At 45.8% G+C, this 14,187-nt stretch overlaps 1 protein-coding gene across 1 annotated transcript in view; it reads right to left on the bottom strand.

Annotated features, from left to right (window-relative positions):
- The window catches only part of LOC311114092 (uncharacterized protein), a gene marked incomplete at its 3' end in the record, with an annotated part of 35,450 nt that overhangs the window by 10,640 nt on the left and 10,623 nt on the right, over positions 1–14,187 (bottom strand). The gene's annotated exons all lie outside the window — the stretch shown is intronic.

The following is a 14,187-nucleotide window of genomic DNA, read 5'->3' as shown; positions in this document are numbered from 1 at the left end:
ATACATCTACCGGGAACACTTTTCCATTCTGATTATTACACTGGAGCTATTGTATATAAAGCACATCTCAATACACTACAAAGGTTCCCTTTCCTTCATCCATAAAGCCTGTCTAGATCGGGAGAGGCCCAGGAGGCCAGTGCAGGTGTGTGGTGGTGTGGCACACCAGCATAATCTCAGAGCTGGGAGTCTGGGATACAGGCAGGTCAGTGGACGCCTACAGGGCAGGGCTGGCCATACCACGCCTGTCTCTCTGTCTGTCTCAGGACCCCTCTTTCATCCTGCTTCACACCTTGAGCTACAAACCTATGAGTCCTTCTTAATGGCTCACTACTAAAACACTCCAACTCATTCACACACACACACACACACACACACACACACCACACCTCACACACTGATCCATGCGGATATGAGAGAATGTTCCCTGTCCTCAGGCAAGGGCAGAGAATTCCGAGGTGTGTCATCAAGCTGAGAATGAGACACGGCCAAAGCTCAAACACACACACACACACACACACAAAGACACACACACTTCATAGCGCAGATCTGGAGTCACGTAATGACCGGATCACACAGGCCCCCTTATGGGATAATGACAGGATGAACTGTAGTATGGGCTGCAGGGCAAAGAACAGGAGAAAACTATTCAAATACACACACGCAAGTGCACACACAAACACGCACGCACGCACTTTAAATGTATCTTTAAATGACACAAGGGCCTCAGGTCATGAGCATGTCACTGTTCTACTGATGTTTATGTATACTGGTGGAGGGGGAACGCAATGCCAGTCAATGGTTGATGTTTCCAGAGAGATCACTCCAGATCTGATGTTTGGAGAAACTTGGAAAAGCGTCTAATTCTGCAGTGAGACAGAGCTTGTTGGATGTTTCATATGTCTTCTTTCATGATGGTAGATCTCTCATCCTAGATGGTTGAAGAGGGATATAGTTAAGCTCTAGTGGACAGATTCTATCCTCTATTACAATCCTACTTTACCCCAAACACAGCTGCTCACAGCCTTCCTTAACCATATCATCCATCATCATTAACTACTATAGGAGGGAGAGATACCACACACACACACGCACGCACTCACTCACTCACACACACACACACACACACACACACACACACATATACAGACACACACCACAAGACACCATGGGCGTTCTCCCTCATTAATACTCGCACCATGTTTGATTATTTTTCCTGATCATTTCCAAACGTTCCTCGCCAGCCGTTGCATCCTGTTTCCAGGCCTTCCATTTCCTGCCTAGCTGATTGAACTGTTCCTACTGTAAACCATGTACTGTAGGGAGCAATACTGATATATACAATACTGTAATCCATGTACTGTAGGGAGCAATACTACTGTAAATAATGTACTGTAGGGAGCAATACTGACATATACAATACTGTAAATCACGTACTATAGGGAGCAATACTGATAAATACAATACTTTAAACCATGTACTGTCGGGAGCAATACTACTATAAATCATGTACTGTAGGGAGCAATACACATATACAATACTGTTAATCATGTACTGTAGGGAGCAATACTACTGTAAACCATGTACTGTAGGGAGCAATACACATATACAATACTGTAAATCATGTACTGTAGGGAGCAATGCACATATACAATACTGTAAATCATGTACTGTAGGGAGCAATACACATATACAATACTGTAAATCATGTACTGTAGGGAGCAATACTACTATAAATCATGGACTGTAGGGAGCAATACTGACACTTACAATCGTGCAGGGCTTGACATTAACTTTTTTTAGTAGGACTGATTTTTGACTTCACCAAAAAAGGTCCGTAACACCATCGGCCAAAAGGGTGGCTGAAAAATGGTAAAGTACGTAGGAGGGATCTGAAATAAATGTCTGTGCTTGCCCATAGACAATGTTATATCTCCCTAGCGGCCATCCACAATAATATAAAAAGCAAAAACACTGCTACGCACTTGGCTGGAAAGCTACGGGAGGGATGAGAGGAATCATGTGGAGCTAAATCTTTTCGAATAGCCTATTCCACTCTGTTGGAGCTGTGGCATGAAAGAGATGTGTAGTCACCTATCTTGTTATCTGTGGACCCAAATAGATGTGTAGTCGCCTATCTTGCTATCTGGCTATCTGACTATCTGTGGTACTAAAGAGATGTGTAGTCACCTATCTGGCTATCTGACTATCTGTGGTACTAAAGAGATGTGTAGTCACCAATCTTGCTATCTGGCTATCTGACTATCTGTGGTACTAAAGAGATGTGTAGTCGCCTATCTGGCTATCTGACTATCTGTGGTGCTAAAGAGATGTGTAGTCACCAATCTGGCTATCTGACTATCTGTGGTACTAAAGAGATGTGTAGTGGCCTATCTGGCTATCTGACTATCTGTGGTACTAAAGAGATGTGTAGTCACCTATCTGACTATCTGTGTGTGCCAAAGCGCACAGATGGAGTGAGTGACAGTCAACGAGCCTCGCTGGCTATGCACCTTGTGATGGGTTGTAAATCATCATGGGCTGCAAAGCAACTCATTCACATTTTTTCCTCATCCTCCTCTCTCATTAGGCCTAAGATACCATGTGTGTTGTAGGTAGGCTGCACATTGCTAGAATAATATGGAAATAGGCCTAGGCCAACTACGCATTTCTTTCATAAGCTTTCCTCAGCTGTAGCCTACATTTTGTTTTGACTGATTAGATTTTTCCATCTTGGTGTTGTTTGCTAACTTTCACTTACTTGTGGCCTAAAATATTTGTCATTCAAAATAAATCTGTGAATGAGAATAGCATAGAATGCAACTTTCATAATTATTCCCATTTAAAAGCTGCAACTTTAAGAACTTAAACACTTTGGAAAATACTCTTCATAACTTTAATTTGTGTTAATGCTTTTATGATATTTCAGTTAGTAGGATTAGGCTTTTGGTCGTTTGGTTCGCAATGGCAAGGAAGGATTTTTTTCACATGCATGCATCATTTCTGTCTTATAATGCTTTGCTCAACTGTAAGGTTTGTTCATATTTCTCATTAGATTTTTAGATCTTGCTATTGTTTCTTCTATCTCTCTCATTATTACCCTAGGCCTCCCATGTTTTGGGGTTATTCAAAAACAACTTAAAACTTTCAGAGATAGCCTAGAACTCTATTAGATTCATTCATTGTTTGATCATGAAATAGTGCGGCAGGAGAAGTCTAGCATGCATTAAACTGAAAGAGTGGCTTAAAAGGCTGTCATATTCATATCAAATGGAGAGAAAATAAACAATCTGGGCATCTACAACAATACGACACCGGAGTGTCCGCTATAAATAATAGACTTCGGCTATTGGCCCAAATCATCCGACATTCGGATGGCGTCACTACAGACCCTGGTTCAACTCCAGGCTGTATCACAATCCGGCCGTGATTGGGAGTCCCATAGGGCGGCGCACAATTGGCCCAGCGTCGTCCGGGTTTGGCCGGGGTAGGCCGTCATTGTAAATAAGAATTTGTTCTTAACTGAATTGCCTAGTTAAATAAAGGTTAAATAAAATAAATAAAAATAAATAAAACATTTTCTGGTCGGATATTTTGCGCTGCTTTGGTGAGACTCTTAGCTCCGTCTACATTGTTCTCTTGCTTGGTGTAAATATAACATATTTATTGAAATAGTCTATAGCAAATATACTGAACAAAAATATAAACACAACATGTAAAGTGTTTCATGAGCTGAAATAAAAGATCCCAGAAATTTTCCATTCGCACAAAAAGCTTACTTCTCTCAAATTTTATGCACACATGTCTTTAGATCCCTTTTAGTGAGCCTTTCTCCTTTGCCAAGATAATCCATCCACCTGACAGGTGTGGCAAATCAAGAAGCTGATTAAACAGTATGATCATTACACAGGTGCAATGAAAAGGCCACAGTTTTGTCACACAACACAATGCCAAAGATGTCTCAAGTTTCGAGGGAGCGTGCAATTGGCATGCTGACTGCAGGAATGTCCACCAGAGCTGTTGCCAGAGAATTGAATGTTCATTTCTCTTCCATAAGCCGCCTCCAACGTCGTTTTAGAGAATTTGGCAGTACGTCCAACTGGCCTCACAACAGCAGACCACGTGTAAACACACCAGACCAGGACCTCCACATCCGGCTTCTTCACCTGCAGGATTGTCTGAGACCAGCCACCCGGACAGCTGAAACTGTGGGTTTGCACAACCGAAGAATTTCTGCACAAACTGTCAGAAACCGTCTCAGGGAAGCTCATCTGCGTGCTCGTCGTCCTCACCAGGGTCTTGACCTGAATGCAGTTCGGCGTCATAACCGACTTCAGTGGGAAAATGCTCACCTTCAAATGGCCACTGGCACGCTGGAGGAGGGTGCTCTTCACGGTTGAATCCCGGTTTCAACTGTACCAGGCAAATGGCAGACAGTGTATAAGGCGTGGTGTGGGTGAGCAGTTTGCTGATGTCAACGTTATGAACAGAGTGCCCCATGGTGGCGGCGGGGTTATGGTATGGGCAGGCATAAGCTATGGACAACGAACAAAATTGCATTTTATCGATGGCAATTTGAATGCACAGAGATACCGTGACGAGATCCTGAGGCCCGTTGTCGTACCATTCATCTGCCGCCATCACCACATGCATGATAATGCACGGACCCATGTCGCAAGGATCTGTACACAATTCCTGGAAGCTGAAAATGTCCCAGTTCTTCCATGGCCTGCATACTCACCAGACTTGTCACCCATTGAGCATGCTTGGGATGCTGTGGATCGACGTGTACGACAGCGTGTTTCAGTTCCCGACAATATCCAGCAACTTCACACAGCCATTGAAGAGGAGTGGGACAACATTCCACAGACCACAATCAACAGCCGCGAAGGACAAGTGTTGCGCTGCATGAGGCAAATGGTGGTTACACCAGATACTGACTGGTTTTCTGATCCACGCCCTTACCTTTTTTTAAAGGTATTTGTGACCAACAGATGCATATCTGTATTTCCAGTCATGTGAAATCCATAGATTAGGGCCTAATTTATTTATTTAAATTGACTGATTCCCTTATATGAACTGTAACTCAGTAAAATCTTTGAAAATGTTGCATGTTGCGTTTATATTTTTGTTCAATATAGGAATATGGGCTCAGAATTTATTCAGAATTTCAACCATGCTGTGGCTGCGGCAGCACCGCTGCCTGATCCAATGCTGATCGGAGTAGTTGTTTGATAGTGATTATTTTACTTGTCCATTCGGACAACTGAAGTTTATATTCTGGTTGTCCAACAATTTTCTTTACTTGCCCCGGACAAGCGGACATGCCTTAATGTTGAGTCCTGTAGTGTAAACCATGTACTGTAGGGAGCAATACTGATTCATACAATATTGTAAACCATGTACTGTAGGGAGCAATACTGATTCATACAATATTGTAAACCATGTACTGTAGGGAGCAATACTGATTCATACAATACTGTAAACCATGTACTGTAGGGAGCAATACTGATTCATACAATACTGTAAACCATGTACTGTAGGGAGCAATACTGATTCATACAATACTGTAAACCATGTACTGTAGGGAGCAATACTGATTCATACAATACTGTAAACCATGTACTGTAGGGAGCAATACTGATTCATACAATACTGTAAACCATGTACTGTAGGGAGCAATACTGATTCATACAATACTGTAAACCATGTACTGTAGGGAGCAATACTGATTCATACAATACTGTAAACCATGTACTGTAGGGAGCAATACTGATTCATACAATACTGTAAACCATGTATTGTAGGGAGCAATACTGATTCATACAATACTGTAAACCATGTACTGTAGGGAGCAATACTGATTCATACAATATTGTAAACCATGTACTGTAGGGAGCAATACTGAAGGCCTCCATACTCAATCAGCTGGAAGGTTATTTTTGTCTCTCCATCTCTCTTGAGCATTTCTATTGTTGTTGAGAACAAACTACCCCTAGATATCCCTCTTTCTCTCCCTCCTTCCCTCCCTCTATCCTCTCCCTCCTTCCTTCTATCCTCTCCCTCTATCCTCTCCCTCTATCCTCTCCCTCCTTCTCTCCCTCTATCCTCTCCCTCTATCCTCTCCCTCTATCCTCTCCCTCCCTCTATCCTCTCCCTCCCTTTTTTTTTAAGTCATTTAGCAGACACTCTTATCCAGAGCGACTTACAGTTAGTGAGTGCATACATTTTCCATACTGGCCTCCCGTGGGAATCGAACCCACAACCCTGGCGTTGCAAGCGCCATGCTCTACCAACTGAGCTACAGGAGGCCCCTGTGAAGGGTATATTTAGAGCCACACATGCCCTGTGTCAGAGGTCAGAGGTCAACAGCTCCTCTCCTGCTGGGGTTCATACGTCAGCCAGCCTGGCAGCTCATTGGCTGGGTGAATGACCTCAGCATTGACACATACAGGAAGTCAGAGGTCATTATCGGTAGGGGAGGAGGGGGTGGGAGGGGTTAATCTACAGCTGGTTTAATTAGTAATTATTTACCCTCCTCACCCCACCCCTCACCAAAAATACCCCAAACAACACACATGTTTAAATGCATGTGCATGTGTGTGCCTATGCAGGTGTGTGTGTGTGTGTGTGTGTGTATATAAGTGTGTGTGTGTGCGTGCGTGCATGTGTGTGTGTATAAACGTGTGTGTGCATATGCAGGTGTGTGTGTGAGTTAGAAAACAAACATGAGAAATGAGTTTTCCCGGCGGGCGGACATTTCCGGTGCGTTCCTCAGGGAGCAGAGCCCCTCTGGGCGTGAGAGACCAACCGCATTCTTTATTTCTTTCATTAATGATCAGGCCTAATTATTAACGGGGCTGCAGCGCTTTATAAATGTCTGAGGGGTAATCGTGTTTTTCTAGGAGTGATTTATGGCTAAAGGAAAGACGGGTGCCCCCTCCACACTCCTCTACACCCCCTCCCCACTCCTCTACACCCCCTATCCACTCCTCTAACCCCCCTCCCCCCTCCCCACTCCTCTAACCCCCCTCCCCACTCCTCTAACCCCCCTCCCCACTCCTCTAACCCCCCTCCCCACTCCTCTAACCCCCCTCCCCACTCCTCTAGCCCCCCTCCCCACTCCTCTAACCCCCCTCCCCACTCCTCTACACCCCCTATCCACTCCTCTAACCCCCCTCCCCACTCCTCTAACCCCCCTCCCCACTCCTCTGGCCCCCCTCCCCACTCCTCTAACCCCCCTCCCCACTCCTCTAACCCCCCTCCCCACTCCTCTAACCCCCCTCCCCACTCCTCTAACCCCCCTCCCCACTCCTCTACCCCCCCTCCCCCCCTCCCCACTCCTCTAACCCCCCTCCCCACTCCTCTAACCCCCCTCCCCACTCCTCTAACCCCCCTCCCCACTCCCCACTCCTCTAACCCCCCTCCCCACTCCTCTACCCCCCCTCCCCACTCCTCTAGCCCCCCTCCCCACTCCTCTAACCCCCCTCCCCACTCCGCTAACCCCCCTCCCCCCTCCCCACTCCTCTAACCCCCCTCCCCTCCAACTGTATTTGAATTGCCCCCCAACCAACTGTCTGAAGTACTCTTCTATTCACTCACCCCATACCCCTGCCCCCACCACTCTATTTTCACTGGCCTCCCTTTTCCTGCAGACTGTGGCGAAGTGAGAGGAAGAGCAATCATCATCATCATCGAACACAGGGAGGTGAAGGACCCTCAGGACCAGGAAGCCTCAGGGGAGACTGGAGCTTCAAAGCCTGTCCCTCAGACCTCAGTGTATGCCACAGACACACACACCTCTGTGTGAGGAGAGGGGGCAGGGGAAACAGCTGCTCCATCATCCAGTACAAACATATACATGTAAAGAGATGCAGAATACGACCCTGAACATCTTAGACCCACAACAAGAGACAGACAGACAGAATAGGGTGTTTACGTGAATGTAGGCCTATGTGTTAGAGTGAGCGTGTGTGGCTAGGTGAGCAAGATATTGTGTGTGCTTGCATGCCCGTGCTTGTGTGCGTGCGTATGTGTGTGTGTGTGTGTTGTATTTGAGAAATGAGGCTGAAATTGCTGCCACATGTCAGCAGCGGAGTACGGGATGCACACTGGCCTTCTGAGAGAGAGAGAGAGAGAGAGAGAGAGAGAGAGAGAGAGAGAGAGAGAGAGAGAGAGAGAGAGAGAGAGAGAGAGAGAGAGGGAGTCAGAGAGGGAGTCTGAGAGGACCTTGGCCAAATACAAATATAGAGGAATGGGGTTGCTCACTCTGGGGTCTGAGCAGACAGGGAGGGAGGGAGGTGGTGGGTAGCTGCTGTGACTCACTTTGGGGTCAGAGCAGACAGGGTGAGAGGGTGTTGGTGGGTAGCTGCTGTGACTCACTCTGGGGTCAGAGCAGACAGGGTGTTGGTGGGTAGCTGCTGTGACTTCTATACTGACTGGGTTTGATCATGAAGTGATGGTGTGGGGGGAGAGTCATCAGGATGGGCTTCTAAGGCTTACACTGTCCTCAGCTCCATATTGACTTAAGTTCACATTGCACGTAAACACAGTTGGTGATTCTGACATGGGTAGGGTTGACGTGAGGGTGCTACAGTATATCTGTTACTGTCGTGTGTGTTGTGTGTTGTGTGTATTCTAGAGGTTAAGTGGCCTGAGGTAATCACAGTGACCCTAAGGAGAGAAGAGGTCAAACTCCACAGAATGGCAGCCATTGTCTCTCCAAACACACGACTGTCTTCACTGCAGAGGCTGCTGGGTAATTGAGTGCTGACGGACAGGTGACATGACATGATACTCATTACTGTGTGTGTGTGTGTGTGTGTGTGTGTGTGTGTGTGTGTGTGTGTGTGGGTGTGTGTGTGTGTGTGTGTGTGTGTGTGTGTGTGTGTGTGTGTGTGTGTGTGTGTCTGTCTGTCTGTCTGTCTGTCGGAGGGCAGCTTCCGCTCAGCCCAGTCAAAGCTCTTCTCTGTCCTGGCACCCCAATGGTTGAACAAGCTAATGTCAGGACAGCGGAGTCCCTATCTTAAATAAATCACATGGAGCCCCCACCACCCACCCACTTGTCTTCTCCTACTATCCCTACAAGCACTGGCTTTTGCTGTTACGACTGTGATATGTGGTTGTCCCACCTAGCTACAGCATCTGAAGATGAATGCACAAACTGTAAGACACTACGAGCGTCTGCTAAATGACAAAAATGTCAAATGGAGTGAGAGAGAGACCTTCAATTGAAAATTGAGAGCGAGAGCGAGAGAGAGAAAGAGAGGAAAAACCACAGACTTGTAAAACTCACCGTTAATATTCTGAATCAGTTGTGCCATATAATGACCCATTTATTTTGACTAAACCATTAGGACCCTTTCCAAATGATGAGCTTCCTCAGCTACACTACGCTATATTAGGTTTGAGATAGAGACAAAGATCTCACAACTTTATAGATAAATAGAATTACATTTTGTCTGAAAGTTCTACACTGAAAAATAATATAAACGCAACATGTAAAGTGTTGGTCCCATGTTTTATGAGCTGAAATAAAAGATCCCAGAAATGTTCCATACGCACAAAAAGCTTTTTCTCTCACATTTTGTGCACAAATTTGTTTACATCCCTGTTAGTGAGCATTTTATCCTTTGTCAAGATAATCCATCCACCTGACAGGTGTGGCATATCAAGAAGCTGATCAAACAGCATGATCATTACACAGGTACACCTTGTGCTGGGGTCAATAAAAGGCCACTCTAAAATGTGCAGTTTTGTCACACAACACAATGCCACAGATGTCAAGTTTTGAGGGAGCGTGCAATTGGCATGCTGACTGCAGAAACGTCCACCAGAGCTGTGTGCGGAGGAGTATTCCTGTCTGTAACAAAGCCCTTTTGTGGGGAAAAACTCATTCTGATTGGCTGGGCCTGGCTCCCAAGTGGGTGGGCCTATGCCCTCCCAGGCCCACCCATGGCTGCGTCCCTGCCCAGTCATGTGAAATCCATAGATTAGGGCCTAATGAATTTATTTCAATTGACTGATTTCCTTGTATGAACTGTAACTCAGCAAAATCTTTGAAATTGTTGCATGCTGCTTTTATATTTTTTGTTCAGTATACAAAAGAAACCAAAACTTAGATCAACAAGACTAGCTGTCCATAAACAGTCTTCCACAGTAGCATATGATTTCCTCTGCAAGATTTTTCCCTCAGCAGTGAAACCGCAGGAGAGGTTTCTGTGTGTGCTTACTGACCTCCTGACCTCCCACAGTTTAAAGACAACTACACACACCTGTTACCTGGACATTATGCACTATAGGAAACGTATCATGGGTGGGCAGTGTGTATGTGTGTGTTTGTGTGTGTATGTGCGTGTGAGGAGTGGATGATCTGGGAGGACTGCAAAGTTAATGATGTACTATGTTGTGTGTTTGAGCGTGCAGTATGTGTTTTGGAGCATACAGTGTGTGTGTGTATTCTACCAATTGTGATGTGTGTTCAGCCTCACACATGTTTACGTCTCCCTCTGTGTAAACCATTAAATATCTCATCCCCACTCTGACCCCTATAACTCCTCTTTATGGTTTTTCCACATGGCCTCTCCTGTACGCGGGGGCTTTACTTTGGACCGCACCATGTTTGTTCTGGGGGCCCTGACACTCCACAGCTAACACCACGTCCCAAACCACACTAATGGAACACAGGAACAGAGGACGGCCGGAGAACGGTCACAGCGGTCGAACCAGGTCAAATGAGTTCCAAACCCGTTCGAGGCGGTTCAAACTAGGTCAAAGCCATTTAAAATGGTCAACAACATCGTAACAAATCACAAAAACCCAGTTCCAGTCCAGATCAGTCCAGTTCAAACCAAACTCTATTGGTAAGGGGTTAGGATATATTTGATGTATTCCTGGCATTGGGTTAATTCTGACTTTTGCAGCCATAGCAACAATCTACTTCCTGGTTCCTACCATATGAAGGTTCTCACCTGCCTCAACATCCTCAGATGAGAGAGAGAGAGAGAGACAGAGACAGAGACAGAGACAGAGACAGAGACAGAGACAGAGACAGAGACAGAGACAGAGACAGAGACAAAAAGAAAGCTAGAGAGAGACCAGAATAATGAGACCTGAATAGAGTGAGCCTACATCTTTCTGTGTTAGCATGGTTCAGACCACATCTCTTTTCATGACTCACTACCCATGCAGGCCATTCATCACACAGAGATCAGAAAAGAACAACACAGACACACCCCTACTGGGGTTACTGCAGTGCATACTACCATGCACACACACACGCATATGCAAACACACACACACACCAACCTGGATAACGAACAGTGTCAAACAAAAGCACTTCACAGCTGATGATTTTAGAGACAACTATGAAAGGTGGTAATCCAACTCTCATCGCACTTTAAAAGGGCACCATAAAACTGACGTGTATTTGCACAAGGTTGGGGTTGTGTGTGTGTGTGACATGGTTTGGGGTCACCAGGGTTTATGAGTGCTCAACCGCAAACACACAATCGCTAGCTCTGCCACATACTGTGACCCGGTGTTGTGACATGGTTTGAGTGGCGGGTGTTTTCCTGTTTCCCCCTATGGCTGTGCTTGTGACCCGGTGTTGTGACATGGTTTGAGTGGCGGGTGTTTTCCTGTTTCCCCCCCTGGCTGTGCCTGTGACCCGGCGGACATGTCGGCTCCTGCCGGCTCCTTTGTGGAGGCCAGTTGCACAGGTGGGACCCATTTTCACACTGTGATTTATCAACATGGTCGCAGCACGAGGCTCAGAGTGGGCCTACTCATAACCCCCACTGCTGCATACAACAGAGCCACTGCTCTGCAGGCTTCAGGGACAGGATCAACTCCAGTTTTAGCCCGTTTACAAAGACAGCATGGTAAAACCCTGCATTGATTCATTCTTTTTGTACCTTTTCAAAGTAAAACTGTGATACTAACTCTCCAGCAAACAGTGGTGCACCGCTCTCTGACTTCTCCAATACAGCTCTGCTTCCTGCCACTCTCTCATTGGCTAGTTAAATATGCAGGAGGGCCGTGTGACTGGTTACCTGATCTGCAGGTGTACCGTTTCAGCACTACACTGACCTCAGCAGGACAGATAACACACACCTATTACAGGGTTACATTTCCACTGCACCCTCCACAATGCTGTGCTTAAACACGCACGCACACACACATACGAACACACACATCTTTTTCCATTCCCACAGAGGAAAACCAAGAGATGGATTCAATCAACCCCATTTAGGAGCGGTCCTTAACTTTGATGGGTCTGATAAATGCACTTCCATTCCACTCTATTATGTCTTCCTTGATTCTCTACTTCCCTCAAATCACACTACATCGTCTGTTCTCTCTAGCCACTCTTCTTCTTTTCAGTACCAGAGTGGCTGCCTGTCTGTGGGTCTGTGGCCCTCCCTCTACCCCTCCAGTAACATGGCTGTCAGCCTCTATGGAACCTGGCTCTGAGGCCAAGGCTTTAATCCACTCTGATAGAGCTGGAGGGCAAGATGGAGTGATGGCCACGGGGATAGACAGAAGGATATAGAGACTGGAATGGGGGGGGGGGGGGGGGGGGAATAGGGGTCCAGATTGGGATTGACTGACTGACTGTGTGTGAGAGTGTGTGTGTATGTGTATGTTTGTGTGTGAGATCAGGGCTGACAGATCCCATTATGGCCATCCATATCCCAGCAGCCTCTCATGTTAGAGCGAAGTGTCAAATGTCAGGTGCATTACAGCCAATTATATATTGACCCTCTGTCACACACACACAATCTCACACACACCACCCACTGAAAGTCAATTCCTTTAAAGACCCCAACCAGAGGGCAATGCCGCCCCTATTTCAACGTTAATTCCTGTCCTAGAGTGGAAATTCTCGTTTAGCTTCCACCTCAGAAGAATGACGCAGGCTACTAATACATATTCCCGAATTGGGGGTGAGAACATTGTGGTGATTTCCACGTGGGGTGGACAAATAACAACAAGTAGAGCACTGACAGCTGTCAGTGTAGCTAGCATGCTAACCTTGTCTATCTAGCTAATGTTATCTGTTGTTGCTACACCATATTCAAAAGATTAGCCGGCTGGCTAGGTTATGGCTGGTTCTGGAGCTGGATTTGTCATTAGCATTTAGTGAAAACTTTGCCAAAGATGGATATGGGGAACCAGTATATTTGACTTTGCCATCTCTTGTTATCACCAAAGTTTAAACATCTTCCAGAGCGCATCAGACATGAAACACCTAATACAAATGTAACAACAGCACAACAAAATAGATAAAGAAGTTTGTGCAATTTTCTTTTGCAGGTGCCTTTTCATTATAGGATAGATACTTGGTTTTCTAGCGTGGTCACAAACATTTGCTAAATGGTCAAAATGCATGTGATATAGAATTTTGGAAACCCGCTCCCCCCGTCGCCCCAAGATGAATGGTTTTGACCACGATATATATACAGACTACCTAAAAAAGAAGTTAAAAAGTATTCATCAGAAACACATTGCTGGTGTTTCTGATTAATAAACAATGCCATGCTGGTGGGTGGTAACTTTAAACTAAAACCCAGCCCTGAAGAAATGTAGACCAAAAATTATTAGCATGTCATGTCATAGGGGAAACACAATGCATTGACACGGATTTCCACGAATGTCCCACTTCAAGCCCAAATATATCATACTTTGACTAAAATGATGACTTATTGACTTAAATCGTTCTGCAACATCATGGGTAAACTATGGGCATCGTCTTTCAGCTCCAGCTCTTGTGGGCGTTTAAGTATGATGTATTCGGCTCACCGCTACGCCAAAATTCCTTGCACATGTATAGACTATTAGCCCTAATTTCGGCCCAAATTGCTTCCTGTAATGAAGAGTGGACATCGTTAGTGAGCCGCTCTCCGCTGCCGCGCACAAAGACATCTAAAGTATCGCTTCCAACTCCACAGAAGTTTGGAGAAAAATGCTAACCTGCCCCCCACCTCACCCCCCGCCTCATAAAATCATTAGACCCACAGAGTTCAGGACTTCAAAGACAGAGAGATGAAAACACTGCCAGTCTCCCTCAGCCTCCCTCAGTTTCTCTCCTGCCAGGTCGCTCAAGATTTACTTAGAAATTGGACGTTGGTCCATGTCCCGAGGACGTTGAGAGATGCCTTTAAAACCCTCCAACTAGGGGCAACG

Source organism: Coregonus lavaretus (assembly GCF_964263955.1).
Source record: "Coregonus lavaretus genome assembly, contig: HAP1_SCAFFOLD_4446, whole genome shotgun sequence".
In the NCBI taxonomy this organism is placed as follows: Eukaryota; Metazoa; Chordata; class Actinopteri; order Salmoniformes; family Salmonidae; genus Coregonus; species Coregonus lavaretus.
The sequence above is the reverse complement of the archived record's forward strand: the minus strand, read 5'-3'. Positions and strand labels throughout refer to the sequence as shown.